Raw genomic sequence first — 27,599 nt, 5'->3', positions numbered from 1 at the left:
GAAATTAGAAATTCAGTAGATAGGTTAAACCGGGGTTTCTCAACCTGACATTTTCAACATTTAGGCTGGATAATTCTTTCTTGTAGGGGGCTGTCCTGTGCATTTTAGGTTGCTAACTAGCATCTTTGGCATCTGTCCTCTAGATGCGAGTAGCATGCCCCTCCCAGTTGTGACAACCAAAAATGTTTCCACACACTGCTAAGTGTCTCCTGAAGGATAAAATCACTCTCTTTTGAGAACCATTGAGTTAAAACGGCAGATTAGACAGAGCTGAAGAGAATTCGTGAAGAAAAGCATAGCTCTGGACATAATGCAGCACATTCATATCAGAAGGGAGAAAAATAAAAGAGAATTTAGGACACATGGAGGACAGATTTCCAGAAGGATGTTTCTAATCAAAATTTCAGAAGAATATTAAAGAGAATGGGAAAGAGGCATTTGAAGAGTTTATAAATGAAAATTCTTCAGAATTGATGAAAAATATTCTCAAATTCAGAATTTCCATATAGATTTAAAACTCAGCTTCTCAATTTACACATATACACAACCTTCAGGGATTTTGAAAAGAAAAAATGATACCATTTGTAGTAGCATAAAATCAAATACTTAGGAATTAATCTTTTTAAAGATGGCAGATACCTCAACAGAAAACTAAAGCATTTTCAGAGAAATTTTAAAAGTCCTAACTAAATAAATGGTAGGAGATACTATGTTCATGAATTAGAAAACTCAATATAGTAAAGATGTTGTTTCTCCCCAAATTGATCTATAGATTTGAAAATAGTCTTAATCAAAATTCCCATAGATTTTTTGGTAGAAAATAAAATTTTAATTTTAAAATGTATATGGAAAGTCAAGCACTGAGAATGCCAAAACAATCTTGAAGAATGAAGTTGAAGACTTACACTACCAGATATTGATTTATTATAAAGCAACAGTAATTAAGACAGTGGAATATTGGTGCAAGGACAAACAGACCAATGAAGCAGAACATAGAGTCCAGAAATATACATATACAGACACTTGATTTATGACAAAGGTGGCATTGCAAAAGAGTGGAGAAAAGATAATCTTTTCAATAAATGGTGCCAGGTATTTAGATATCTATATAGAAAAAAGTTACTCTTGACCCTCCTACCTCACACCATACATTAAAAATCAACTGTAAGTGAGTAGACCTAAATGTGAAACGGTAATGCTTCTAGAAGATAATATAGGAGAATATTTTCATGACATTGGGGGAGCTAAAGATTTTGTAAATGAGAAACAAAAAAGCACATTTAAAAAAATATATTGAACTACGTTAAAATTAGGAGCTTCTGTTCATCAAAAGACATGACAAGGGGAATCGAAGCTAAAAGGTGGGAGTAGATATTTGCAATACATATAATTGGAAAGGATGTGTACTCAGAATATTAAAAATAAATAAATAAAAACCATAATAAGAAAAAAACCAACCCAACTAAAAAAACTGAGCATTTCACAGATGAGGATAACCAAATGGCCAGTAAATTCCAGAAATATGCTCAGACTCAGTCATCAGAGACTCAGTGATCACATGCAAATTGAAGTCACAATGAGATGACCACATACCCAACAAAATGGCTAATACTGAAATGACTGTGCATACCTAGTGTTGGTGAGGGTGTGGAGTAACAGATGCTCTTAAACACTGCTGATAAGAGTATAAATTGATACAAATATTTTGGAAAACAGTTGAGCAATATCTACTAACTGAAGACATACATACGCTAGGATCCAACAAGTTTACTCCTAGGTGAACGCACATGCACAATACAAGTGCATACACACGTGCACCAAAACTCTCATTCAAGAATGTTTATAGCAGCATTATCCATAATAGCCTCCAAATGCAAGCAATCCAAATATCCACCAACAGTAAAAGGCATACACCCATGGGGGGATAACCATGCAATGGAATAGTATGCATCAATGAAAAAGAATTTATTATAGCTGCACCACAGCAACAACGTGAGCGAATCTCTAAAACATGTTGAGCAAAGGAAGCCAGACATGAAAAAAAATGCATGCTGCATGTTTCCATGTACATAATATAAAGTTCAAAAAAGCATCTGAGGACTTACCTGGAGGTGCAGTGGTAAGAATCCGCCTGCCAATGCAGGGGACACGGGTTTGATCCCTGGTCTGGGAAGATCCCACATGCCGTGGAGCAACTAAGCCCGCAAGCCACAACTACTGAGCCCGCATGCCCCAACTACTGAAGCCTGTGTGCCTAGAGCTCATGCTCCACAACAAGAGAAATCACCGCAGTGAGAAGCCCACACACCTCAATAAAGAGTTGCCCCTGCTCACTGCAACTAGAGAAAGCCTGTGCAGCAGTGAAGACCCAACGCAGCCAAAAATAAATTTATTTAAAAAAAAAAAAGCAGCTGAAATTATAATACTTAATGATGCAAGCATGGGTGTCAAAACTGTAAAGGAAAGCAAGGAAGTGATTACCACAAAAGACCGGACGGTGGTTACTCCTGTGGGTACACAGGAGTGATGGCTGGGAAGGTGTATGGAGGGCTCCTGGGGAGTTGGCAATATCGTTTATCAACTTAGGTCATGGTTAACGTGATTCTTTTGCCAAATCATTGAGTTATACATTTTTGTTCTATACATTTTTATGAATGTGTGTTACAGTTCATAGTAAAAAACTTTAAAATATTAGAAACAGTACAGTCAGGCTTAATGTGAATCTGAGTGTCTGCTTTCCCCTCTGGATCTTTGCACTTTTCTACCTCTTTGGCCTTTCCTTCATTTTGAGGAGACCTGACTCCTTTTCCTTGCAAATCATAAAACTGACTTTTGAGAAAGCATACTTCTTTTTGAGGTGAAATTTAGCATCACACACCCAAACTTAATCCCATGTAACTTTAACTCTCCATCCACCCACCCCAGCCTCTCAAACACCTTAAACAAAATAAAACATTTTACAACTAACTCTAAGGTGGTTTTGCCCTAAGACCAAAATGTGGATAATTTTACACTATACCCTAAAGTCTCTATTTCTTTTGTCTAACATAGTTTACATCCTGTGCTTTCCACATTGCTGTCTGGCTAAGTAGCAGAGTACTAACCTAAGGGAACCTAGCCAGCTTTGACTCATTGATAGAATGTGGCCATCTTGGTGACCAAAGCCAGCTTCTCACATTTCTTCTTGAAAAGCATGGTGTTGACATGTTTAATATCCTGTGGCATTTCCTCTGGGCTCCGTAGTCTGATGAAAAAAGTCCCTGTTGTTGTCTGATGGCCAAGTTGAATAGCAAGGCCTCGAGACCCTCCACACGACAGCTCTGGCTGGGGTGGCGATTTCCCTTGAAGTTGTACTAGGAATCCTGATGGTCATATTTGGCAGGATCCCTACACTACCACCTTCAGGGAGAGCATTTATGTGTGCCTGGATGGTTTTTGAACAAATAAAGGTGAAATCTCACCCATAACTTCATAGGGAATGATAAATCAAAACCCAGCACACCACAAAAAAAAGAAAAAAGAAAAAGATAACCCTAAGATTTTAAGCTTTTCTGGAAGAATTCCAAAAACACATATTTCAAGGGAATTTCTCAGGGCAACCCTAAATAAACTGGCGACCTATAGATCAAAGACACTGTGTTTTATTAGCCATCTCCTGACCCAGCCAATCCTACAGTCCTTCTCTGATTGTTACATGCATTCAGATAAACCCTCTCCGTCTTTCCTTTCCTCCTCTGAGAATCACAAGAACCACAAATCAGCCCTGACAACATTTGGTTTCTCATCTTCAGGAATGTAGCTGGTACATTCTTCAAGTGAAAGAGGCAATCCTAGGAAGGCATATGAACCAGACCAGACAGAATGAAGAGTATCTTATTTCATCTGCACAGAACAAAAGAACGTCTTTCCTTTCCCAGCGCCTGTGCAAGTCTGAGGACTTGAATGAAAGCAGACTGGCCGAGCTTCGTCCTGAGGACAGAGTCACAGCTGGCAGGGGAGAGGGGCCCACTGAGGTAAGGGGGACCACTTTCCCTGCTCCAAGACTGTTCTTACAATAGGCTTCTGACTCGCCAGGAAAAGTGATTGACACAGTTATTTCTTCTTGATTGTAACATTCCACCTAGATACATTGCTTCCCGCACTGATCCCAAGTTCTATAGGTTCATTTAGAATATAATTATTAAAACATTATGAGTTTCTCATAAGTTTAATCTGTGCTAGGAAGTTAGTGAGCTATATAGGCAGCTTGATGGCACTTCCCAGATTAGGTTACATAAGACAGTGACTTCTGTCTTACAGGCAGACCTTCTCCCTTGCTGGCTTTGATAAAATCGGCCTGCATGTTGGAGAGGCCCAAGTGGTCAGGAACTGAGGGTGGCCTCAGGCCAGTAGTCAGCCAATCCCTAAAGGAAGCAAGGATCTGAGGCAGCCCTTCAGTCCAACAACCTTCAAGAAACTGAATTCTGCCAAAAATTACTTGTGCTTGGAAGCAGGTCCTTCCTCAGTTGAGCCTTCAGATAAGACCCTAGTCCTGCCCAACTCCTTGATTTCGGTTCGGTGAGAGACCCTGAAGTATTGGACCTGGCTCAGCTGGCCCTGGCCTCCTGTGTCACGAAAATTGTGAGATAATAAATGTGTGCTTTAAGTTGCTAGGTTTATCCTAGCAATCTGTTAAATAGCAATAGATAACTAACACAGTAGATTTCACCTGTCACCTTTCTTTCCATAACATAAATCCTTAAAATTCCTAATGATTACAAAATAGAACTTCTTTGGAAAACTTTTCCACTGTTATTTCTAAGACAGTAGACTGACACAAATTAAACTCAGTATGCTTTCACTGTATATCATATTGTGTTGGGATCCGTCATCTCCTTAGAGAGTTATGTGTGAACTAACAGGTGGTATACGGGTGAGCATCAGGAGGGCTCTGTGGTCTAAAATGTGGCTCTAGTTATGTCACCCCCCCACCCCCTGCTTAAAGAGCTTCCAGAGTTCTCCAGGAGATACAGACTCTTTTTGTGGCATTCATAATGTGAGCCCAAACCTCCTTCCCAGGCTTTCTCCCCGTGACACCACTCCCAGCCCCCTCCCCACGCTGGGGCCTGTCCCTCCCTGTGTGTGTCTCCCCCTGCCCTTCATAGCACTCTCCCCTCCGCCCACCATCTCATGTCTGCCAGTAGACAGCCCACCACTTCCATGAGGTGCCTCCCTGATCCCATGGCCACCCCTGAGCCAGGTGCTCTGTCTCCCCCATTGTGCCCTCACCCTGCTTTTGGCCTTGCTTGGAAGCCTGTCACGTGCCGACCTTCATCCCGGTTTGACCTCTGCCTCTTCTCTGATTCCTCCTTCTCTCATCTCCCACGTGAGACCAAAAACTCCACAAGGAGAGAGACTGTCCATCATTCTCCGTGCGGCCCTTCCCACACCCAGAACACCACCTCGGCACAGGGAGGAGGGGGTGACCCGATGTTTGTGGCATTGAATGTAATGCAGGGCAGATCCACATGTGGTGCAGCACTACACTACCCAGAAGTTCTACTAGAGAAGTACTCAGTGGCCCAAGGAGTTTGGGAAACAAGGTGTGCCCTGTCCCTTCAGGAAGAGTCCCCATGGACATTAGATGATGGAAGTTTCTAAGAAGTGCCACAGCAGAGAAGTGGGTGCCCCACCTTCGGGCTCTGGCTTCCTGTAACGCTGGGATTTGGGCAGGAGGTTCGGTAGCAGCCTACTCATGTACCTACAGCGCCGCTGCCCATTTGGAACTCACAGTGGATGCCACGTGCTGGCTTTTTTCTTGGTCAGGCTGCGAGTTTATCATGCTAAACAGTCATCCATTCCCCTGGTTTACTCACAGGTGATGCCAGAATGGTTTCAAATCACGATGCTCTGAATGGATTCTCAACTCCTAAAAATACACAGATCCTACTGTTAGGAACAAAGCCATCTATACTGTGTTTCAAGCCATGTTTGATAACTAGTTTGACCTGACCCTTGTCCTCCTGGGACTTTCTGCTGACGTTGCAGAGACTGTATTTAAAGATTTCAGATGTTAGAGACTCACCTTTTCACCATCCTTTGCCAGAGTCAGTCCTGCTTAATGGATGTTTAATAAGCATTTCCTGTGTGTCAGGCACTATGCTAGGTGCTTAGGGTACAAAACTTGATAACAAAACTGTTCCTGCCCTGAAGGACGTATAGTCTGACTCAGAACATAAGAGATTCTCTTCCTACAATTCTGTGAGCGCTAAAACCCTGTTATACACGGGGAACACAAGCAAGAGTTGGGGAGGGGTCATAGTCTAGAGAAGGCAGGCCGAGGATGAGAGTTAGCCGAAAGATGCCAAAAGCTTACTCTGGGATTAAAGGTAGAAAAAACTAGTCCAAATTCAACAGACTGTTTTTTTCTTTTTCTTTTTTTTAAAATTAATTTTTATTGGAGTATAGTTGCTTTACAATGTTGTGTTAGTTTCTACTGTACAGCAAAGTGAATCAATTTTACGTATACGTATATCCCCTCTTTTTTAGGTTCTCATTAGTTATCTATTTTATACATAGTAGTGTATATATGTCAATCCCAATCTCCCAATTCATGCCATTTCCTTCCGCCCCCCCCCATACATACAACTTTTGGTTTTAATCACACTAAATTACCAAAGATGCCCAAATCACACTGTGCTCTCACCTCCAGCCTCTTGCCTATGTTGCCCCTTCTCTGGAAACACTCCCATCCTTTCTTTGCCTACCTGACTCCTGCTCAACTCCCAGTCAGACTTGTTTTTTTAAGACTCACTCTCTGCCAGCAACTCTGTCTGCTAGGTCCTAATAGTTCTAAGATGAATGAGCCACACTCCCTCCCGTCCAGGACTTTAGCTGGGGGTGATGGGGGCAGAGGTCAGGTGAGGGACTGATTAATGGACACTGAGAGACTCCAAGGACTGCATGATGAATTGCTCCATTTTAATTTAAGCAATCATTTCTTGCCTCTAATCTTTTTTTTTTTTAAAGAGCTAACATCATTCCTCTCAGTGTCTTGAGCCCATAAACCTAAAGACCTAATAGCTGTGAGCTTAAGAATTTCTATCTGGTCGCTGATCACATATTCCCTGCCTTAAACACTGCTCCTCCTTCCTCTCTCTCCTCGTGCTTGGCTTCCATGAAGGGCAGCGGAAGGAAGGAAAAGGAGGAGGGCTTGCCTCCTTTTGTGGTCTTGATGACTCTTCTCCTGGAATTCATTCTGGAGAACCTATGGAAAAGTGACAGCAGTAACTAAATCTGGAATCTGTGTCCATGGCTGCAGCCAGGGAGACCCTGTGGTAGTTTTGACTCTGCCGCGCATTTATTCTGTGTCCTTGGGCATGTTTCCTAAGTCTCTGTGCATGTTTACCTCATCTCTAAAATGGGGTAAAAAGTATACTTCACAGGGCTGTGTGTGGATTGGTATTCTGTACTGAGCACGGTGTCTTCATAAAGGCTGTATTTGGTGCTTAATAAATACTAATTCTCTCCCTTGTTTTCCTTTTTTTTAAAATTTTTATTTTATGTATTTATTTTTGGCTGCGTTGGGTCTTCGTTGCTGCACGTGGGCTTTCTCTAGTTTTGGCGAGCTGGGGCTACTCTTTCTTGCGGTGCGCAGGCTTCTAATCGTCGTGGCTTCTCTCGTTGTGGAGCACGGGCTCTAGGCGTGCAGGCTTCAGTAGTTGTGGCACACGGGCTCAGTAGTTGTGGCTCACGGGCTTTGTTGCTCTGCGGCATGTGGGATCTTCCCGGACCAGGGCTCGAACTCGTGTCCCCTGAATTGGCAGGCGGATTCTTAACCACTGCACCACCAGGGAAGCCCTCCCTTGTTTTCTTTAAAGCAGGGTGTCACACATGTTCTGAGTGTGTAAGAACATTTAACTTTCAGATCAGGAACTCAGCCATCAGGACCATTGATTGTAGCTTTCAAGGCTGGATTTTTTTTTTTTTTTTTAATTTATTTTATTTACTTATTTTTGGCTACACTGGGTCTCCGTTGCTGTGTGCGGGCTCTCTCTAGTTGTGGCGAGCGGGGGCCACTCCTCGTTGCAGCGTAGTCTTCTCATTGCGGTGGCCTCTCCCGCCGCGGAGCACGGGCTCTAGGGTGCATGGGCTTCAGTAGCAGCAGCACACGGGCTCAGTAGCTGTGGCTCACAGACTCCAGAGCGCAGGCTCAGCAGTTGTGGCACACGGGCCCAGTCGCTCCGCGGCATGTGGGATCCTCCCGGACCAGGGCTCGAACCCGTGTCGCCCGCACCGGCAGGCGGATTCCCAACCACTGCACCACCAGGGAAGCCCCAAGGCTGGATTTTTATACGGTGACCCTGGTTACAAGTAGGCTGTTCCCTTCTCCTGGTAAGTGCAAGAGTTATACCTTTTCTATTGGAGTTGAGAAAATTTGGCCATTGTATTTGTACCTAAAACAGGTGATGTGGAAATTTCTGTTCCATTCTTGGAGAACTCTGTCTCATTTTTCTCCAGGTTACTTGAGAAAGCCAAAGGAGTTGGTAGTTTATGTTGGCATGCAGGGTTGAGAGAGAACATAAAAATGGGTGGGACATATCTTCAGTGATGGATGGAGATGTGAACATTTTTGGCTTAAAAATCAATTTTCCTTTGCTATTGTACTCAGGCCGAGGAAGCACCAATTACTTTAGGTCTTTCCTGCAGTTATTAATTCACCTGGAATGCCTTCCTCTCCTCCCTTCCTGTAGTCCTGTCCCCATGAATTATTTCTCTTTATTCAGGTAATATTTACTGAGGTTCTGTTCTGGATGGACGCTGTCCTAGGGACAGAGCTGGAAGAAGCCAAGCCGGGCGGCAGAGGGGCGGGGGAGGCAGCGGAGACAGACACGCATGCGCTCACTGCCTCCACTCCTTGTCTTGAGTTTAAAGCATCTGGCCTTGCGGCTCTCAGTACAGGGAGAAAGAAGGGTGCCCTGGGACCTGAGGGTCCTGAGGGGATAACTAAACTCGGAGCAGGGGAGTAAGTGGACGCAGGCACCACAGGACCCAGAGGGGAAGCAGCAGAACCAGGATGGGTGGTGGGTTTGGGGGCTCATGGGCGGCGCTTGAAGAAGCAGCACAGGTCAGCAGGGACGGCACGTGGAGGAGTAGCGAGAATGCCAGCGGTGCAAATGCAGCAGGCAGGGGCCCTCTGCTCTCACATCTCTGTGGGTCTGACCCCTTTCTGGATCATTTTAGCTACAGTTAATGAGCTGCCATCACGTCGTTTAGGGAAGCATCCAGTGGGTCAGGCCCTGTTCTGGAAGTGGGGATACAAACAAAAGTGGGACGTGGTCCCAGCCCCCAAGGAGTTGCAGCCAGTTGCCGCTTTCCCAATCCGGGCTGTGTGAGAATCTCCCCAGAACTTTAGAGTACACACCAGCCAACGTTTCTGACTCCGGCGACTGGACTGGTCTGCCAGTTCCCTACCTAGTGAGTGAATATGACCAGGAGGAGGAGGAGGTCGGGGTCCCTTCTTTTCAGGCACCGCGCTAAGGGCCTCACATAAGAGGGGGTAAAATAAGTAAACAGTGGTGTGCTTGAGCGGCTCAGCTCAGCTCACAGGAGTCAATTATGCACATTTCTTCTCAACTTGATATGCAGTGACATCACGTTGATACTCTGAAATCAGCCATAGAGGTATTATTTACGCCATGGAAATTGGCAAATGATAAAAATCACTGGCATTTCCCTTTCTAGAAAGCCAGTTGTTAAACACCTCTGTGTGGTGTGTGTGTGTGTGTGTGAATGTTCTCATTTAATTTAACCTTCACAATAAGCCCAGATTTTATGCATGGAATAACACTTTACGGCTTTCAAATCACTTTTTTTTTTTTTTAATGTGGACCATTTTTAAAGTCTTTATTGAATTTGTTACAGTATTCCTTCCGTTTTATGTTTTGGTTTTTTGGCCACAAGGCGTGTGGGATCTTAGCTCCCCAACCAGGGATTGAACCCGCACCCCCTGCATTGGAAGGCGAAGTCTTTAACCACTGGACCGCCAGGGAAGTCCCTCAAATCACTTTTAAATATGTTATCTTCCTCTCCCTATAATCCCATGAGAATAGGTAGGCAGGTGCATTATCCCCATTTTGAAGAAATAATGGCTCAGAGAGGTCGCACAGCTAGGAGGGCCATACCTGACATGGAGTCCAAGTTTGATTCCTGGCTGTACTCTTCCTACTCTGGCAGGCACTGCCCAGTGATCAGATTTCTGGTTCTGAGTCAGTGTCCTGATCACAAGAGCTGGAGAGACCAGACCTGACCTCATTCTCAGATACCTGATAACCGGAAGCTTCCCCAACACTGGCAGGCGTCACTTAATAAATGACATTCCTGCTCTGCTTATTTTTATGCATTGCATCTTCTCCTGCTAGGTTCAGGGCCTAAATAGGCAGGCTTACAGAGGCCTCCAATCCAGAGGGTTTATATTTTGAAGGGGTGTTGTGCTGTGCCAGGGAAGCCTGCTTTTGGCTGGCATGGAAAGAAGAGAATCCAGAACATTAAAAAACCCACCCCATTAAGGTCTTGGCCAAGGCCGTGGGAATTTCCAGAGTTCACTTGCTCTAACTGAGGTAGCAATTAGTGTACTTTGCTAGTATGAGGCCTAGAGATTTATGTCGCCGTGGAAAATCCCCAGCAGAGAAGGAGCTAGTTCTAAAGTGGTGAAAATAGTGGCAGACTCGCCGCTAATGCTGCCTGCTGTGGAAACAAGAGTGTGTCCTGAAGAGGAGAGGAAAGAGAAAGTCCTAATTCCTAGGGTGTCACTCCCCACACTTCCGGTTTTGTCGAAACCTACCTGGCATCTGCCGGGAAAAACAACTGAGTGAAAAGCTGGTCACGTCATGGAAAAATCACAGTGAAAGACCTTTTTAAGATTCTATCTTTTTAAGATAGAATTTTCCATTCTGTCTGGTGTTTGGGCACCTGGGATTGTTCCACTCACGTGAGCAAACACTCCAGATGGCAACACTCATACTTCTCAGTGTGTCTCTCACACTCTCTGACCACGACCTGGAGTTTCCACAGAGGGTGTCAGATGTCACTTCCTCTTTATGTCTTGAAGGGTGTCCTGTCTGAGGGATGGGCTTCCAGGTGGCACCGGCCGGAAAACTTGGGAGGCTCGTGATTTGTATTGCTGTGGGTGGGAGAGGGGACATCAGGGCTGCAGAGGTTCTCGAATGGACGGGTCCAGCGCCCCCGGGGCCTGCTGGGGAAAGGCAGCTGACCCCTTCACCAGGCACCTTCCACAGCCCCCGTGCTCGCTGCCACCCCCAGTGCTCAGCCCCACAGTGAAAATTCGTTTTCTTTGGAATCCGTGAACACGAGGGTGCCCCAGAAGTGTCTCAGTCCACGTGGGTCAGCAGCAGTCCCCACGGTGTCTGCGCAGAGTGCCCCCAGGTTGGGGCTGTTGACGGGAACTCTGGGACTCAGCCCTCCCAGGTGGACCCAGCCGTACTGCAGCCGGGGAATTGGCCTCAGGAGCTCTGGTGCTTTGGGGAGCAATGTAGATGGACCCAGAGTTTCAGACTCAGGATGTGAGGGGAGACTGGAGGCAGGTTGTATAACCAAAGAGACAGCAGCAGGAAGGTGCAGGATAAAGCAGATTTGTTGGCCAACATTTTCAAAAACATTGCTGCAGTGTGGTTCCCAGAAAAGCAGCACCGGCCCTACTTGGAAACTTCCCTGGCGGTCCAGTGGTTAAGACGCTGCGCTTCCACTGCAGGGGGCACAGGTTCAATCCCTGGTTGGGGGACTAAGATCCCACATGCTGCATGGTGCGGCCAAAAACACAGAAACCAAAAAAAGGAAACTTGTTAGAAATGCAGAGTTGCTGACCCCACTCCACCCACCTGAATCAGAATCTGCGTGTTAACAAGAGCCCTGGGCATTCCTGTGCAGTTCCAGCTTGAGCAGCACAGTTCTGGATGAAGCCAGGCCTTTGTCAGCTCCCCATGACGCTACCCGCTGACCAAGACGAGGTCCAGGGCACATCCAGGTGCTGAACTATTTATTCTACTGTAAATATGTTCACAGTAGAGAGTTCAGTGGGGGAGATCTCATCTCTCTCTCACACACATACACATATATTATGTCATAAAGGACCCAGACTCAGAAGAGATTTAAGTTTCATGCTTGGTTTTGTCACCTAATCCTTGTGGAACCTTGACCAAGTCCCTGACTTCTCTGAACATGTTTCCATATCTCTAAAAAAAAGATAATCGAGGACTCCACTGAGCTGGGTACTCGCAGGGAGCAAGCAGTAGACATTTCACACGCGCTAACTCATTTAGTCCTCTGAACAGCCCACACGTGCCAGCACTACTGTTTCCCGCATTTGACAGGTGAGGACCTGGAGGCACGGATTGCCAACCTACTTGCTGGCGATCACACGGCTCGTGGGTGGTGGAGTGGGTTTGGCGCCTGGGTGGTCTGCCTCTGGAGACCCTTGAAAAAGCAGCCCACCCCTCATCTCCATCCTGCCCTCCAAGAGGGGCAGAGCGTGCCACTTGCAGCAGAACTTAAGAAACTCTCTTAGGTCTGCATTTCAGCATCGTCCCCACCCCAGGGACCAGAACCCTGGGGAAGGGGGACTGTCCCTGTGTCTCCCTAGTTCCACTCCAGCCATAATGAACACTCTGGAGAATAAGACTTTCAGTGCATAAAGTAAGGGCATGGAAGAACGTACATATTAGAGACTCAGGGTTAATGACTTTCTAAATGTGGAAAAGTTTCCTCCAGAGTGTTTCCAATTATAGAGAACTCACATAATAAATGATGACGGTACCTAGACCTTGGCGGCAGCAGTAGCAGAGGTCAGAGTGAGGAAGAAGAGGGAGTTCTCAATTCCCAGGGCCCGGCATCCCACACAGTCTTCCGGGCTACTGTGCTACCAGTGGTTTCACATCCATACCTACCTAGGGGCTCTTTAGATAAATAATCAAAGTGGGAAATCAAACGTATTACTTTTTTAAAAAGTCATTGACAAAGCCCTAAAACAGACTGCATTTCTCCTATCCTTTCTGGACTAGAAATGTTTGGGAGTTTGAGGATGGCACTGATCACATTGTTCTTTTATGTCCCTAAAGGGGTTTGTTGTTGTAGGTTTGTTAATGGCGGTCAAATACACACATGCCTCAGTCATTTTTAACCTGCTAGTAGCTTGTTGGACCAAACAAACAAACCACCCCTGATTCTCTGCTGACTACTTTTACCAGGATTAGGTCCTGTAGTTATAGGACCTAATCAGGTTGCTGCCTAAGCCAAAGTCTATTCCCAGCCTTCCTGGCTGAACCGTCTTTAGCTTCTTGACAGCTGTGAGCCCCCTCACCCCTATGGGTGGAGGAAACCAGTAAGGGTGCAAGTGACAGAAGGATTGTGGACACCTACATCTCTTTCATGTGCCCAAACCTTCCTTCCCTGAAGCAGGGAAGGGCCTGGTCTTGGCACAGAAAGGATACTCAAAGATGTATCAAAAATGCTCAACAGGATGGAAATTATGAACTAACGTTCCTGGGATCACAGCTGCTTGAACAGGTCTGTTCCACCTCTGGCTAGTCCCCAAAGAATGAGGAACTTGTCAGAAGCTCCCAGAACATCTCCTTAAAAATCAAAAGCCCTGAGGAGCCCTGGGCTTTTAGTGGGCCTCTAGAGGAATATCCTAGACCAATCACTTGTCATAGCATGAGACATGAATGCTGTACAGGATATGAACTCATGGCTGTGATGTCCATTTTATGAACAAGTCAGGACTCATCTCCTGAGAGACTGTCAGGGATTGCAGGGCACATGTTTTGACTCTGAAAGTCCTAGGAGAGTAGAGGGAAAGGTCACCATGTTATTTTAAACTCAAACTTGATCCTCGGATATATTAATGGCCTGGCATAATAACTTCATACAGCAGTTGAAAAATAACTCCTTACTCCCCTTGCCACTGCTCAGGGCTTCACCACACATCATTTTGGGGTTTGCACTCTACATTCTGAGAAAGATTAAAGTATCCAAAGAGATTCCAAGAAGATGGGAAAAAAATCAACATGAAAAGAAGGGATGGAATTAGGTCTTATGCAGAATGTTTAAACATATTGGGAAGAAAGCCACAGGACAATGAAATCACTGTTTAAGTAAAAGAAGGTTGATGATACAAACAGTGCCTATCTGTTTTCTATTGTCAGCTAATTAAATGATTTTATTGCCTGGCTCCCATGAGGTTCTATCTTGGGCAGTGTAGCCACTGAATAAGAGCATCTTCTAAGGGAAGACCGTGAGAGTTCTGTGGACGGAAACCGAGGAACAGATTCACCCTCCATGATCCATGCAAACAAGGGCCTGTCAGGTTTCAGTGGTACTTCCTGAGCCTACCTGGTGACCTCAGGTGATAGAGAATCAGGGTTCCATTCTAGAGAGGAAGATTGAAAGACATGTGGATAAGAGACAAATAAGGAAATACATAATTTAAAGGCTATGAAAGAAAAAGTGGAGTTTCTTTCCATGGAGAGTCTTAAGTATGGTAGCCACCTTTGTTATTTTAAGGATACTCTTGCCTGGAGGCAGAGGGCTGTGTTGGATATCCTCTCAAAGGTCTACCTATTTTTATGAGTCTGTGATGTATTAGGACTGTGAGGACGGAAACCCAACTCTGGCTAGCGTGGACGAAGGGGCAGACGTAGAGCTCATATAACCAATCTCCAATGGGGCAAGTTTGTGGTTGGTCTGGGGACCCCTGGAACCAGGGAATGACGTGCCACCAACACTCTGTTTCACCTCTTCCTTTCTCACAGCAGAAAACATAGTCACCGAGAGGCCTGGCTTTGCATCTCACTCTTCACTGTTAAAGGAGAGCTGCCTCTCTTTCTTTGGTCCCAGGCCAAAATATTCTAGAGAAGGGCAAGGTCAAGTGCACACCTCTGAAGGCAGGCAGCCCACCTCTCACTGGTTGGAGTAAAGGGAGGAGCAGATCTCAGGAAGAAGGACTGAGCAGACACACCATAGATATCCAGCATGGTACCAATCAAGATGCCAAATTCTAAGGATGTGTGAGCGGGGGCAGAGAAAAGAGAGAGAAATAGGAAAAAATGTCTGGGTAGGACTGGGAAGAGTGGGGAAAAGGGTCATTCTGTAGCATAAGCATGCTAATTGGAAGGACATTCAGTTCTGCTCTTGAACAAAGATGCCTCAGGTCATACACATTTCTTGCCAATTTCCTTTCAACCTTAACTAATAACTTTTCCTCCTTAAATTCTGTCTGAGCTAGTTGGCAAAGTGTACAAACATTTTGTTTATTTGTGCTTGGTATGGCTAGAAAGATTCCCAGGAAGTGTTTTGCCCTCATCATTTTGTCTATAAATTTCCACCCAACATGAACCTTTTCTTTTTTTTTTTTAATTAATTAATTTATTTATTTATTTTTATGGCTGTGTTGGGTCTTCGTTTCTGCGCGAGGGCTTTCTCTAGTTGTGGCAAGCGGGGGCCACTCTTCATCGTGGTGCGCGGGCCTCTCACTATCGCGGCCTCTCTTGTTGCGGAGCACAGGCTCCAGATGCGCAGGCTCAGTAATTGTGGCTCACGGGCCCAGCCGCTCCGCGGCATGTGGGATCCTCCCAGACCAGGGCTCGAACCTGTGTCCCCTGCATCGGCAGGCAGATTCTCAACCACTGCGCCACCAGGGAAGCCCCATGAACCTTTTCTTAATAGGCTACCTGGGAAATGGTGAGAGGTAGTAGTATTTGTCAGTAATTACATCTTTTTACTTGGTAGAATATATCTTCTAGTGATGAACTCTAGCTGTGGTGTGATGGAAGCATGTTTGCCCTTGAAGCTGGACACAGAAGCAGGGTCTTAGCTTTCCCAGAATGGATCACCAGCCTGACAGTGGTGGTAACAGGGATGTGCAGTGGACATGACAGGACTTTGGAACCAGAAAGACTAGGACTTGAATCCAGGTGGTAAAATAAGGACAATAATGACTAAGGACTGATGGAGTCAGAGCTGTAATGGACCATGTAGTGCACCGTCCAGATCACCCTTCCCGACTAAGGCATTCATTCCCCCAACTACTGAGGGTATCGGGGGCTGATCCCTCACTGCCAAGTCCCTTCCAGGTGTTGCCATGGCCAAGGGACCAAAGTTATATCTCTCCCAGAGTGGCCTGGGCTGATTCAGGGGTTCAAAGGCCCAGCACTCTTACCTCAGCTCAAGGCAATTTTGAATGTGTCCCAGCTCTGTAATTCCCATGGGATCTCCTGTGGCCTTTTTTTGTGACTTCCTCAGTGTTCAGCCTCTCCCTCTGCCTCATCCTGTCTGCTCACTCCCTAACAGGTGATGCTTCAGAGAGCACTCCCCAAATAAGCTTCCTACATGCAAATGTCCATCTCAATGTATAAGACAGGCATTTACCTTGTAGGACTTTTTCCATTGGGATTAAAGCCAATGTATGTCTTGAGCAGGTGCTTGTAAATTTATTTTAATGCTTTTAAAGCCATGACTTACGTGGTTCAGTCCTGGAGTTAAGCCACAATTAGATAGAATACAGTTTATTCAATCAGAATAATTTCAAAATAACTCAGGTCCTTTACTAGTTCTATTAGGAGCAAGACTTTTGGTTGCAAGTTATAGAAAACCCCACTAAGATTGTTTATGGAGAGGAAAAGTATATATGTGTATCCATATGGTTGCTGGGGAAGATCATGAAACTATGAAGTCCAGGGGTAGATGTTCATGCACATTGGAACCAGGGACTTGGTGAGGTCATCAGGACCTAGTTTCTCTCTGTGTTGACCCCATCCATTCTCAGGTAGTCTTTAACAGCCTGGTGGTAAGATGGCTGCCATTACCTGCATTGTCTACACCAAAGTTTCAACCCTGCAGCTCATGTCCAGTGGAAGAGAGGATGCCTCCTTTCTAAGTGCTCAAATAAAACAGCCATGTTGTATAGTGGTCAAGAGCATGGACTCTCCCCCCAGATTGCCCAGGTTCACATCCCAGCTCTCTCCCATACCAGCTGTATGACCAGGGGTGAATTACTTATCCTCTCTGTACCGTAGCTCCCTTATCAGTACAGTGGTTGATGGTACGCTTTTCCACAGGATTACACATGTGAAATGTGTTAATATTTGTAATGTGTTTAGAACAGTGCCAAGCATATTGTAAACACTACATAAGAGTTTGTTAAAATTAAAAAATACATATCTGATTAACTTGACTTGGGTCACATTCCTACCTCTGAATTTATAACTGTGGGCCAGAAGGAAATGATGCCCACCCCAGGAAGTGAGGGTAGAGTTAGCTCCACCGAAATAGAGGGTCTGAGGTGGGAGGTTCTCTAAAAGCATTCAGGCATCTGTTACCAGATGAAGGGGAATAGGTGCTGGGCAGGAAAATAACAAATGTCCCCTCTATTTGTATTTTTAAAAATTATATACATGAGACATACAACTGTTTAGCCATAGTTTTAAAAATCTTTAAAAAAAATTAAGATATCTTTATAATATAAGTGATCTGCTAGACACCAGATATTATCCAAGTGAAAAAAAAGTTAGCATCACCTCAAATGAAACAAATTTTATGCTTCCTAATTTAACACAATGAGAAGATGTTCTCCTTTATTATCTTCTAAAAGTTTCCTTAGGACTATCTGGAATTTTGTGTGATGTGAGTCTCCAAATTTATTTTTTTCCTATATGGATATCCAGTTTCCCTGGTATTATTTATTGTAAAATCCATCCTTTCCCCACTGTTCTGCTCTATCACTTCAATTATATTTCAACTGTTCATACAATTACGAGTTTATTTCTGGCTTTCCATTCTGTTCCATTGGTCTATTTTATTTCTCTGCCAGTACCAGACTCTGTTCATTACTACACAGGCTTAAGCGAGAAGGTTTAACAGATAATAGAAGGTCCTAAAAAGAGAGTAGGAGAGTCAAGAAGGCAAATAAATCCTAAGTAAGATAAATAAATATTAATAATAAATAATGTAAGTAATAAGATGAATAAACAAATGAAGCAAGAGAAAGCAATAACAATCAATTCACATGAAACACATCAACAGAACTAAAGAAAATAAAAAACAAATGGAAAGTCTTAAAAGAAGCTAGAGAAAAAAGACAGATTACTTATTAATGAGTGACACTTGACTTCAATGGAAACAATGGAAGCCAGAAAACAGTGAAATGATACCTATAACGTACTGAAAGAAACAACTGCCATCCTAGAATTCTGTACCCAGTGAAAATATTCTTCAAGAATGATGGTAAGATAAAGATATTTTTAGGTAAACAAAAAGAGTAGTTTGCCACCAACAGAAAAAGAAAATTATTCTAAATGGAAAGTCTGAGATACAAGCAGTAAAGAGCAAGAAGCTCGATAAATGGGGCTACAACAATTATAATGGTCATTTGTGATGGTTGTTTATTTTTCCTTGGTTGTCTGTTTTTGTATAACTTTCATTATCTCTCATGATTCTGTGTGTTGACTGGACTCAGCTAGGCAGCTTCTGCTAGTTTCACTTGGAATGTCTTATGTGGTTTCCATTAGATGCTGTCTATAGCCAGAGTCATCTAGAGGCTTAACTGGTCCACCATCATATCTGGGCCTCTCTCACTCTCTGTTTGATGTCAGGGCCTCTTCTTCCCTTGTGGTCTTTCCAGCAAGCTAGCTGGATTTCTTATAGGTATCTCAGGACTCCTAAAAGTGCAAGAGGGAAAACTGCCAGGCCATCTTAACCTTTGGTTGAGAATGTCACTTCTGTATTAGTCAGGGTTCTCCAGAGAAACAGAACCAATAGGGTGTATATATATTTAAAGATAGAGACTTATTAGAAGGAATTGGTTTATGTGATTATGGAGCCCAAGAAGTCCCAAGATCTGTAGTCAACAAGCTGGCAACCCAGGAGAGCCGATGATGTAGTTCTAGTCTGAGTCCAAAAGACTGAGAACCAGGAGAGCTGGTCATCTATGTTCCAGTCCAAAAGTTGGCAGGATCAAGACCCCAAAAGAGCCAGTGTTTCAGTTTGAGTCCAAAGACAGGAAAAGACCAATATTGCAGCTCAAACAGGCAGAAGGAATTCTCTCTTTTTGTTCAGCCTTTTTTTATTATTATTAATTTATTTACTTTTGGCTGTGTTGGGTCTTCATTGCTGTGCACAGGCTTTCTCTAGTTGCGGTAAGCAGGGGCTACTCTTCGTTGCGTTGCACGGACTTCTCATTGCGGTGGCTTTTTTTGTTGTGGAGCACGGACTTCTAGGCGCACGGGCTTCAGTAGTTGTGGCACATGGGCTCAGTAGTTGTGGCTCGCGGGCTCTAGAGTGCAGGCTCTAGTTGTGGCGCACGGGCTTAGTTGCTCTGCAGCATGTGGGATCTTCCTGGACCAGGGCTCGAACCCATGTCCCCTGCATTGGCAGGCGGATTCTTAACCACTGCACCACCAGGGAAGTCCCTGTTCAGCCTTTCTGTTCCATTCAGGTCTTCTATTAAGTGGATGAGTCTCACCCACATTCGGGAGGGCAATTTGCTTTACTCAGTCTACCAATTCAAATGTTAATCTCATTATGAAACACCCTCACAGACACATCCAGAATAACATTGTTTTTTTTTTAATTTTTTATTTTATATTGGACTATAGTTGATTTGCAGTGTTGTGTTAGTTTCAGGTGCACAGCAAAGTAATTTAGTTATACATACACATATATCTATTCTTTTTCAAATTCTTTTCCCAGTTAGGTTATTACAGAATATTGAGCAGAGTTTCCTGTGCTATACAGTAGGTTATCTATTTTAAATATAGTGGTGTTTATATGTCAATCCCAAACTCCCAATTTATCCTTCCACCACCACTTCCCCTTTGGTAACCATAAGTTTGTTTTCTATGTCTGTGAGTCTGTTTCTGTTTTGTAAATAAGTACATTTGTATCATTTTTTTTTTTTTAGACTCCACGTGTAAGTGATATTGTATTTGTCTTTCTCTGACTTACTTCACTTAGTATGATAATCTCCAGCTCCATCCATGTTGCTGCAAATGGCATTATTGCATTCTGTTTAATGGCTGAGTAATATTCCATTGTATATATGTACCGCATATTCTTTATCCATTCATCATAACATTTTTCCAATTATCTGGGCACACTGAGGTCTAGTAAAGTTGTTTTATAAAACTAACCATCACAGCTTCTATTGATTAAATCAAACCATGGGCCAGAACAGTTAGACAGAAAATCACTGTGGAAATAGAAAACCTGAAGTACATTATAAACTTATTAGATTTCACATACATCTCTAGAATACTCCACCTAACAGTATCAGAATGCATTCTTTTCAAGTGCACATAGAATATTCTCCAGAATAGAGCACATGCTAGACCATAAAACAATAAGTTCAAATGGACTGAAATCATCCAACAACAATTGAATGAATTTAGAAATCAGTAACAGAAAGAAACTTGGGAAATTCACAAATTTATGAAAATTAAACAACACACCCCTGAATAACCAATGAGTCAAAAAGAAATCACAAGGGAAATTAGAGAATACTTTGAGATGAATGAAAATGAAAACACAACATAGCAAAACCTAAGAGATGCAGCTAAGAGATGTAGTGGTAATGCCTATAGGGAAAATTATAGCTATAAATGCCTATATTAAAAAAAAGAGGGACGTCCCTGGTGGCGCAGTGGTTAAGAATCCTTCTGCCAATTCAGGAGACACGGGTTTGAGCCCTGGTCCAGGAAGATCCCACATGCCGTGGAGCAGCTAAGCCCATGAGCCACAACTACTGAGCCCATGTGCCACAACTACTGAAGTCGGCGCACCTAGAGCCTGTGCTCCACAGCAAGAGGAGCCACTGCAATGAGAAGCCCACGCACTGCAGGGAAGAGTAGCCCCCGCTCGCCACAACTAGAGAAAGCTCGTGCGCAGCAACAAAGACCCAACACAGCCAAAAATAAATAAATAAATAAATAAATAAAAAGAAAAATCTCAAATAATTAACTTTCCACCTTAAAACACTGGGGTGGGGGGGTGGCGGAAAGCAAACGAAACCTAAAGCAAACAGAAGGAAGAAAATGATAAGGACTAGAGTGGGAATTAATGAAATAGAAAATAATAAAGAAAATCAACAAACCCCAAAGCTGGCTCTTTGCAAAGATCAACAAAATGGACAAACTTTTAGCTAGACTGACCAAAGAAAAAAGAGAAAAGCAAAATTAATAAAATCAGGAATTAAAGAGGGGTTGTTACTATCAACTTTATATAAATAAAAACACATAAAGAAATACTATGAACAACTGTATAACAATAATTAAATAGATGAAATGAATAAATTCCTAGGCAGGAATTTATCAAACTGATTCAAATAGAAAGAGAAAATCTGAATAGACCTATAACAAGTAAAGAGATTGAATTAGTAATAATAATATACCTTGCAAAATATACCTTTTGCAAAACTGCGTGTAGACCAAAAGAGCAGACAGTTTTCAGCGTGTAGCTGGCTGCTTCCAGAAACTCCTTTAGCTGGAGCTTTTCTATGTTCAGGCTTTGAATCTCAGTAAATGCAAAAGTCCCTTGAAGAAGTTACACACTAAATTGGTATCAGTCATTTACACCTTAGTACAAACCAAGGACTTGAGAGATGTGATCTTTAATAACGTGATAAAAGGAGATATTTCAAAGCCTTGAGACTCAAAGTGGAAAGAAAGGAACTTTACTGAAGGATTGGTGGATAGGCTGGATGCCAAGATCAGAGCCCAAAACTTACCTCACTCACTCTTTAAATTTCCACAGTACCAGGCATGCTTAAGTCCTTTGCAGAAAATAGCCAAGTGTCTCTCCTCCAGAGGATCTTAAATAGGAATCTCAGTGCAAAGCCATGAATCTATAATAGTACGGTTTTGGACACATACCAGCAGGAAGGTAATGGGTTTGGGAGCATCAGAGACTTCCCAGAGCCCCTAAAATCACGAATTAGGTTTGCAGTTAAGTCTGCTGGCAGCCTCCTAATGGATGTCCAAGCTACAATTACTACAAAGATTCTGAACTTTTCCCTAAATATCATGCTTCTCTTAGAGACTGGAGGATTACAAATCTTTGAAAACCGCTGTATAAATATTGACATCATAGTTATTTTGACCTCAGTAACCCCAAGCTACCAGCAGTGACAGAGGAGCCAGAGGGTTCAGTGTGATTGGCCAGTCTGATAGTTTTTCTCTGATTTCAGAAGGCCAGTGATTCCTTAAGTGTGTTGGGAATGGAAACTGTAAACAAGAGACGTTGCTTTCCTCTTACGTGGTGGTTTCCCATCTGAGCCTCACATTTCAAGTCTTACCTGTACCCAGTACAGCCTTTGGCGTGAAGTGCTTCCATGAATAAGTTAATGCTTTTAAGTGGCTTGCTTAACTCCGTTCTCCTGCACACATTCAGTGAGCTAATTCTATTAGCCCAGGCTGTTAATGGTCGGAGAAAAACTGAAGGAGTTCATTTTTGGCAAAGACTCCTCATTTATAATGTTAGTGGTTACCGCACCCAAGCCTTCCAACTTAATTGGAAACAGTGGAATGTAATTTAGTTGTGGCTGTTTCTCTAGCTGTTAATTGAGCTGATTTGAATGCCATTGAGGTTTTAATGGAAACAATTCCTCACTAATTAAGCAGAACCTCTATTTGCTGGTAGCTGGTTACAGGTAGGATATGCACCGAGGTTCACTCCTCTCTGCTTCTTAAAGCAAACTCTGCGAAGGCGCCCAGCCCCAGCTCTGGATACATTTGGCATCTAGAAACTCTGGTGTTTATAATCAAAACCAGAGTCTATTCAGTGACCAAACACTAAAACTGCTTGAGTTTTGCTTTTCTAGCTGAAATTTCCAATGACAAAATGTTGAAGGCGTTTTGTTTATTGGCTCTTTCCAGGAGATTTGCTACTAAGATAAGGCTAAAGCTTTATGACTTTGTTTAAAAAGAGAAGTTAGCATCTTAAGAATCGTCTTTTAAGGAAAAAAAGATAAGAGCCAATACTTTCCACTTCATTATTTTATTTAGACTTTATAGTGTCTTTGAAAATCTGATATTTTTGTCTGCTAACACTTGTGGACCAATTGTGGTTTTCTAAGTTTTCCACAGGAGTGTTCAAGCCGATCAGGCAACCCCATGCTCTGAAATATTTACAAGACATGAACAGTGATCCATCTCAGTCGTTTCTCCAGGTCAGGAACCAGCCTCAGCTTAGTTCCAAGGGAAGAGACCTGAACCCCAGCTATTTCTGCTTTAGGCCAATCTGGAAGCTTCCTTTCCCCTTATATACATGACTCTATGCCATGGAACCCCAACACAAAAGTTTCTTCTACAGGGTCATGGTAAAATATTATCACTTGTAAGTTGCAAAGGCAAACGTAGCCAGAATTAGAGAACTCTGTGGTTGCATCCCCTGCATCTTCACCATCCCCACTCCCCCGGCAGCTGAATCTTCCTCCTTCATCCATCAGAACTCACTCCACTGCTTGTAAATTGCCTTAGTTTTCAGCGGCAGCTTAGATGTTGGCAGTGCTTTATTCAGTCTGGGAAAAGGAGTCTGCAGTCAGCACATTCAATTCTGAGGTCTGATAGGAATGTGTGTGACCACACAGCAACAAGGTGATTCCACCAGCCCTGCAGGGATCAGCCTCTTACTTCACAGTGACGTCACATGTGTCCTTGAGGGAGAAACTTCTTAATTCCTGCTTTCATCAGGCCATTAGTTAAACTATATGCTTGTCTCATCTCAAAATTCACTCTTTAGCTTACCCAGACTAGAGACCTAAGGATGAACACATCACTTTACTGAGGGAAAATAATCTGTTCTCATTCATTCATTATTCAACAACCATTTATTGAATGTCTAATCAGGAATCGGATAATCTAGATTTTCCAAGATAGCCCCATTTAAAGAAATTTCGATATTTCCCATAAAGACAATTTGTTAACGGAATCTTAAATATGGTCATAATAGTTGAGGTTCCTTATAAATATACACATTAGGAAAACAAAGGGGGGTTGAATTATGTGTTCCACATTTGAGGTTTGACTGTCTGATCACTTCAGCTGTGTGTTAACATCTTCGTTAGAAGCAAAGATGAATAAGGCAGGATCCCTGCTTTAAATTGTTCACGTGTAACAGGGGATGGGAGGCGTGTATGTCAGTAACTCTAAGTAGAAGGTGGAAAGGGACAGGGGTGAGAAGGAACTCACTGGGCGGCTCAGAGAAGATTATGTTGTGCTGGAAAGGCCACCCCGAGGACATGTTTTAGCCAGTGTGAAGGACATGGAGGCTTTGGATTAGCAGAGGTGTGGTGGAGGGTATTGAAGGCAGGCAAAATGTGTGAGCAGCAATCTGCAAAGAAGGCTGGAGGAGTTCAGGGTGTGGGGGGAGTACAGTGAGATGAAGAAGGAATGATAAACCCACCCATAAATCTCAGGCCAGGGAGACTGGACACCATGTAGTAGGCAATGAGGGTGGGGTGAAGCTGAACGTTCAGGCGGGGGGGGGGCGTGATCAGAAGGCCAATATGAAATCATGAGTAGAATGGGGGTGGGCAGGGGAGGCATGGGGGGAACAAGAGGAACGCAGGGAACTAGGAAAGTGGGCGCACCTTCCACGGTGCGGAGGAAATGGTCAGCCTCAGATGAAGGAGGCAGAGGATTGTCTGTGGAACTCTGCGGCCACGTGGGGTGGCAGGGTGCGTTCTGACATCTGACAATGTGCATGGCCTCAGTCTGGCAAAATACTCTGACCAGGAGAAAAAAGGCCTCTGGGCGAGTTAGAGCAGCACTTCTCAGAATTTAATGTGTACACAAACCACTTGGGGATGTTGTAAAAAGGTGGATTCTGAATGTGTAGGTCTGGGTGGGGCCTGAGATCCTGCATTTCCAACAGGTGCCCACGTGAAGCCCATGCTGTTGGCCCAGGGACCACTCTGAGTAGCAAGGAGCTAGAAAGACACACTTGCTAGTTTTAGGCAGTGATTTATAATGGCTGAAAATCTGAGAAAGTGACTCAGTTGTTTCTTAGTGTGTTCATTTCTTTAAAATCTCAGTTTCAATGTGGCAAGAAGCTGGCACGTGGCAAAATTGTGTTTGTTTTTAGGTTCTAGCTTGACCCATGCAAAACTAGCCCTCTTCCCAGGAGCGTGTGTGAACTGGTGTTCTGAGTGGAGAGGTCACAAAGGAGACTCCACTTGGCTGTGAGCGACCCTTTGAGACAATGCACGTGGCTGCCCTGGGTTCAGGGAGTGGATCCCTCCTTTGTTCCAGAAGGCTCCCTTCTCTGTTTGACATCTAAAGGACTAGAAGGAAGGAAGAGCATTGTCCTGAGGTGGCAGATCCTTGGATGCACCCTGACCCAGTGTTCTGAAGTCAGGTTGCAGCTTGGGAGGGGCTGGGGTGGGCCAGTGCCCCAGCAGGGGAGCAGGCTCTGCCACGTTTGGGGCGGGCCCCATGGCACCGAGGAACGCTGCCGCCTCGGTCCCTGTTGCTATGTGAGGCTCTTCATTTATGGGGAGACCAGCTGCAGCTTCCTGACAACCCTCCAGCGGCAGAGATCCCTGGCCTCTGTGTGAATCAGAAGAGCTGGCTTCGAGCTTCTTCTCCTGGAGCTGGATGAGGGCGTGCATGTGTCCATTAATGCATTTTGAGTGATCCACTTAAATATGGGGTCACTGTTTATCCCCCTTCATTATCTTAGGCCCCAGAGAAGGTCATATTTCTCTTAATAATCAAGTTAGTAGTATTCTGAACCACCATTCGCTAACTTGGGCCATGTAAGTACATCCTTCTTTCCTCTCCTGGGACAGCCTTCTGGTCTCATCTCCGAAGTCAGAGCTCCAGCCAGACCCAGAGAGCCTGCAGGAGGGCTGGGCGCTGCTGTGGACCGTGGGGCTTGTGGTCCCTGTGCACAGCCCAGGCCCAGTGCTGACTGGCCAGAGCATCGTCCTGGAGGCTGGGAGCTGGGGGGGTCAGCCTTGCTGTCACATGGGATTTTTGCAGAAGCCTGTGGCTTTGCATAGTGTGCCTGTGATCCCCTGCTAGACAACAGCCGCTTCTCAGGGGTGGTGATGGGGGGTAGTAGATGGTTCCCCTCCAGGCCCGGGCCCAACGCTGCTGCAGCCATGTGATTTTCACTCATCTGGGTCCTTAATATCCAAGCCCAGCCATACTGCTCAGAGGCCCCACCATAAGGGTCCCCATCACAGTTCATCCCCGGACGAGGTCCTGGGATAGAACTGGGATCAGGGGTCACCTCGCTGGTCTCCCCCTCTCTTGAAGTCTGTTCCTTCTGGTTGGGAGGGGTCCCTAGGTGTCATTTTCACCCACTGATCAGCCCTTGGGCCCAAGTAATCATCAGTTACTCTAATAATTAGAGGTGCACACATGGAACTTCTGGAGTTGAACAAAAAGGGTTCAAATTCCGGTTTGCCATATATGCATGGCCTGCCCGTCGGGCGTGCACATTGGGGCCAGCTTGACTGGGATCTACGTTCCAAATCCTTGTCTTCCTTGTTGTTAGACCTTGGGCAGGTCGTGTAATCCTCGTGAGCCTGGGTTTTCCCGGCCAGAAAGCAGAGATGGTGATGGTCCGCTGCCTCCTGGGGTTGTGGGAAGAATGGAGTAACGAGTTGCACAGGGAGCTCTTTCACACTGTGTGTGTACACGGGAAGCACCCAATAAATATTAGCTATTACCGTGAAATGCGGCTTATTCAGTAAGTAAGGAGTTGTGGTTTTATTAGAAACAAAGTAGGTACATCCGCTTCTTACTCCCTCATCCCTCCGGGAAGCCAGACCGTGAGCGTGTAAATGCACGGTGTCCACCTGGTGGCCGCATCCCCAAACCTCTCCTCAAAAACCTTGGAGGAAATGAAAAGGCTTGTAATTTATAAACCGAGGCTTCTCAAAGGGGCGAGGGGAGTGGTGAGGAGGGCGGAGTGCACGCTCTGGGGCTTTGTGGAGGCTGCGCGGGCAGCTTGAAAACAAAGCGGCACTTTGTCCTGTGACTTTGTTTTTTGTCATAATATTTAATTAATTTTGAAATTTCAAATAACATTAAAGGAAGTGTGAGATACATCTATTCAAGAAGGGAGCATGGGTTTAAAAGGTTGAGAGCCCATCTACAACCTAGAAAACGCAGCCCAGCTCACAGGAAAGTGACAGCTACAGGGAGCTATGGCATCCCACACCTCTGCCCGGCCAGCCAGCCAAGGCCCACCCGCCCCCAAGCTGGTAGTGGGGGGGTGTGGCCCGTGAGCCCTTGCAGTTGGCCTAATTGGAAAAAGCTGGCACCTGCACAGGGCGCTTCTGTGTTCTGGACCCTTGCTTTGGCTTTATAATGCTAATGAGTGAAACGTGAACAAACGTTCGTTAAAACCATTTGAAACACGATGCCCCTTCATCCTTAGGCTTTCACTATTATTCCAATGATCCTCTAGGATGTGGGGCATAAATCCTTTATTCATCCTAAGAAGTCCATTCGCCACCCTGGCTAAATAAATCTTCTTCGTGGATCGTTTTCCCCCCCACCCAGTTCTAACTTTCTGTACACTAAAGACTTAATAGAAATTTAACA

General features: G+C 44.5%; 1 long non-coding RNA gene across 1 annotated transcript; it reads right to left on the bottom strand.

Annotated features, from left to right (window-relative positions):
* Positions 1 to 7,510: 7,510 nt before the first annotated feature.
* LOC309611879 lies at positions 7,511 to 25,953 on the bottom strand. Its single transcript, XR_014234808.1, has 2 exons — positions 21,770 to 25,953; positions 7,511 to 11,794 (listed from the first exon to the last, which is right to left on the bottom strand). It is a non-coding gene; the product is annotated as an uncharacterized lncRNA (long non-coding RNA).
* Between the last annotated feature and the right edge of the window lie 1,646 nt (positions 25,954 to 27,599).

Source organism: Balaenoptera borealis (genome assembly GCF_965194805.1).
Source record: "Balaenoptera borealis genome assembly, chromosome: 15".
NCBI lineage: Eukaryota > Metazoa > Chordata > Mammalia > Artiodactyla > Balaenopteridae > Balaenoptera > Balaenoptera borealis.
This window is presented reverse-complemented; position numbering and strand designations above follow the sequence as displayed.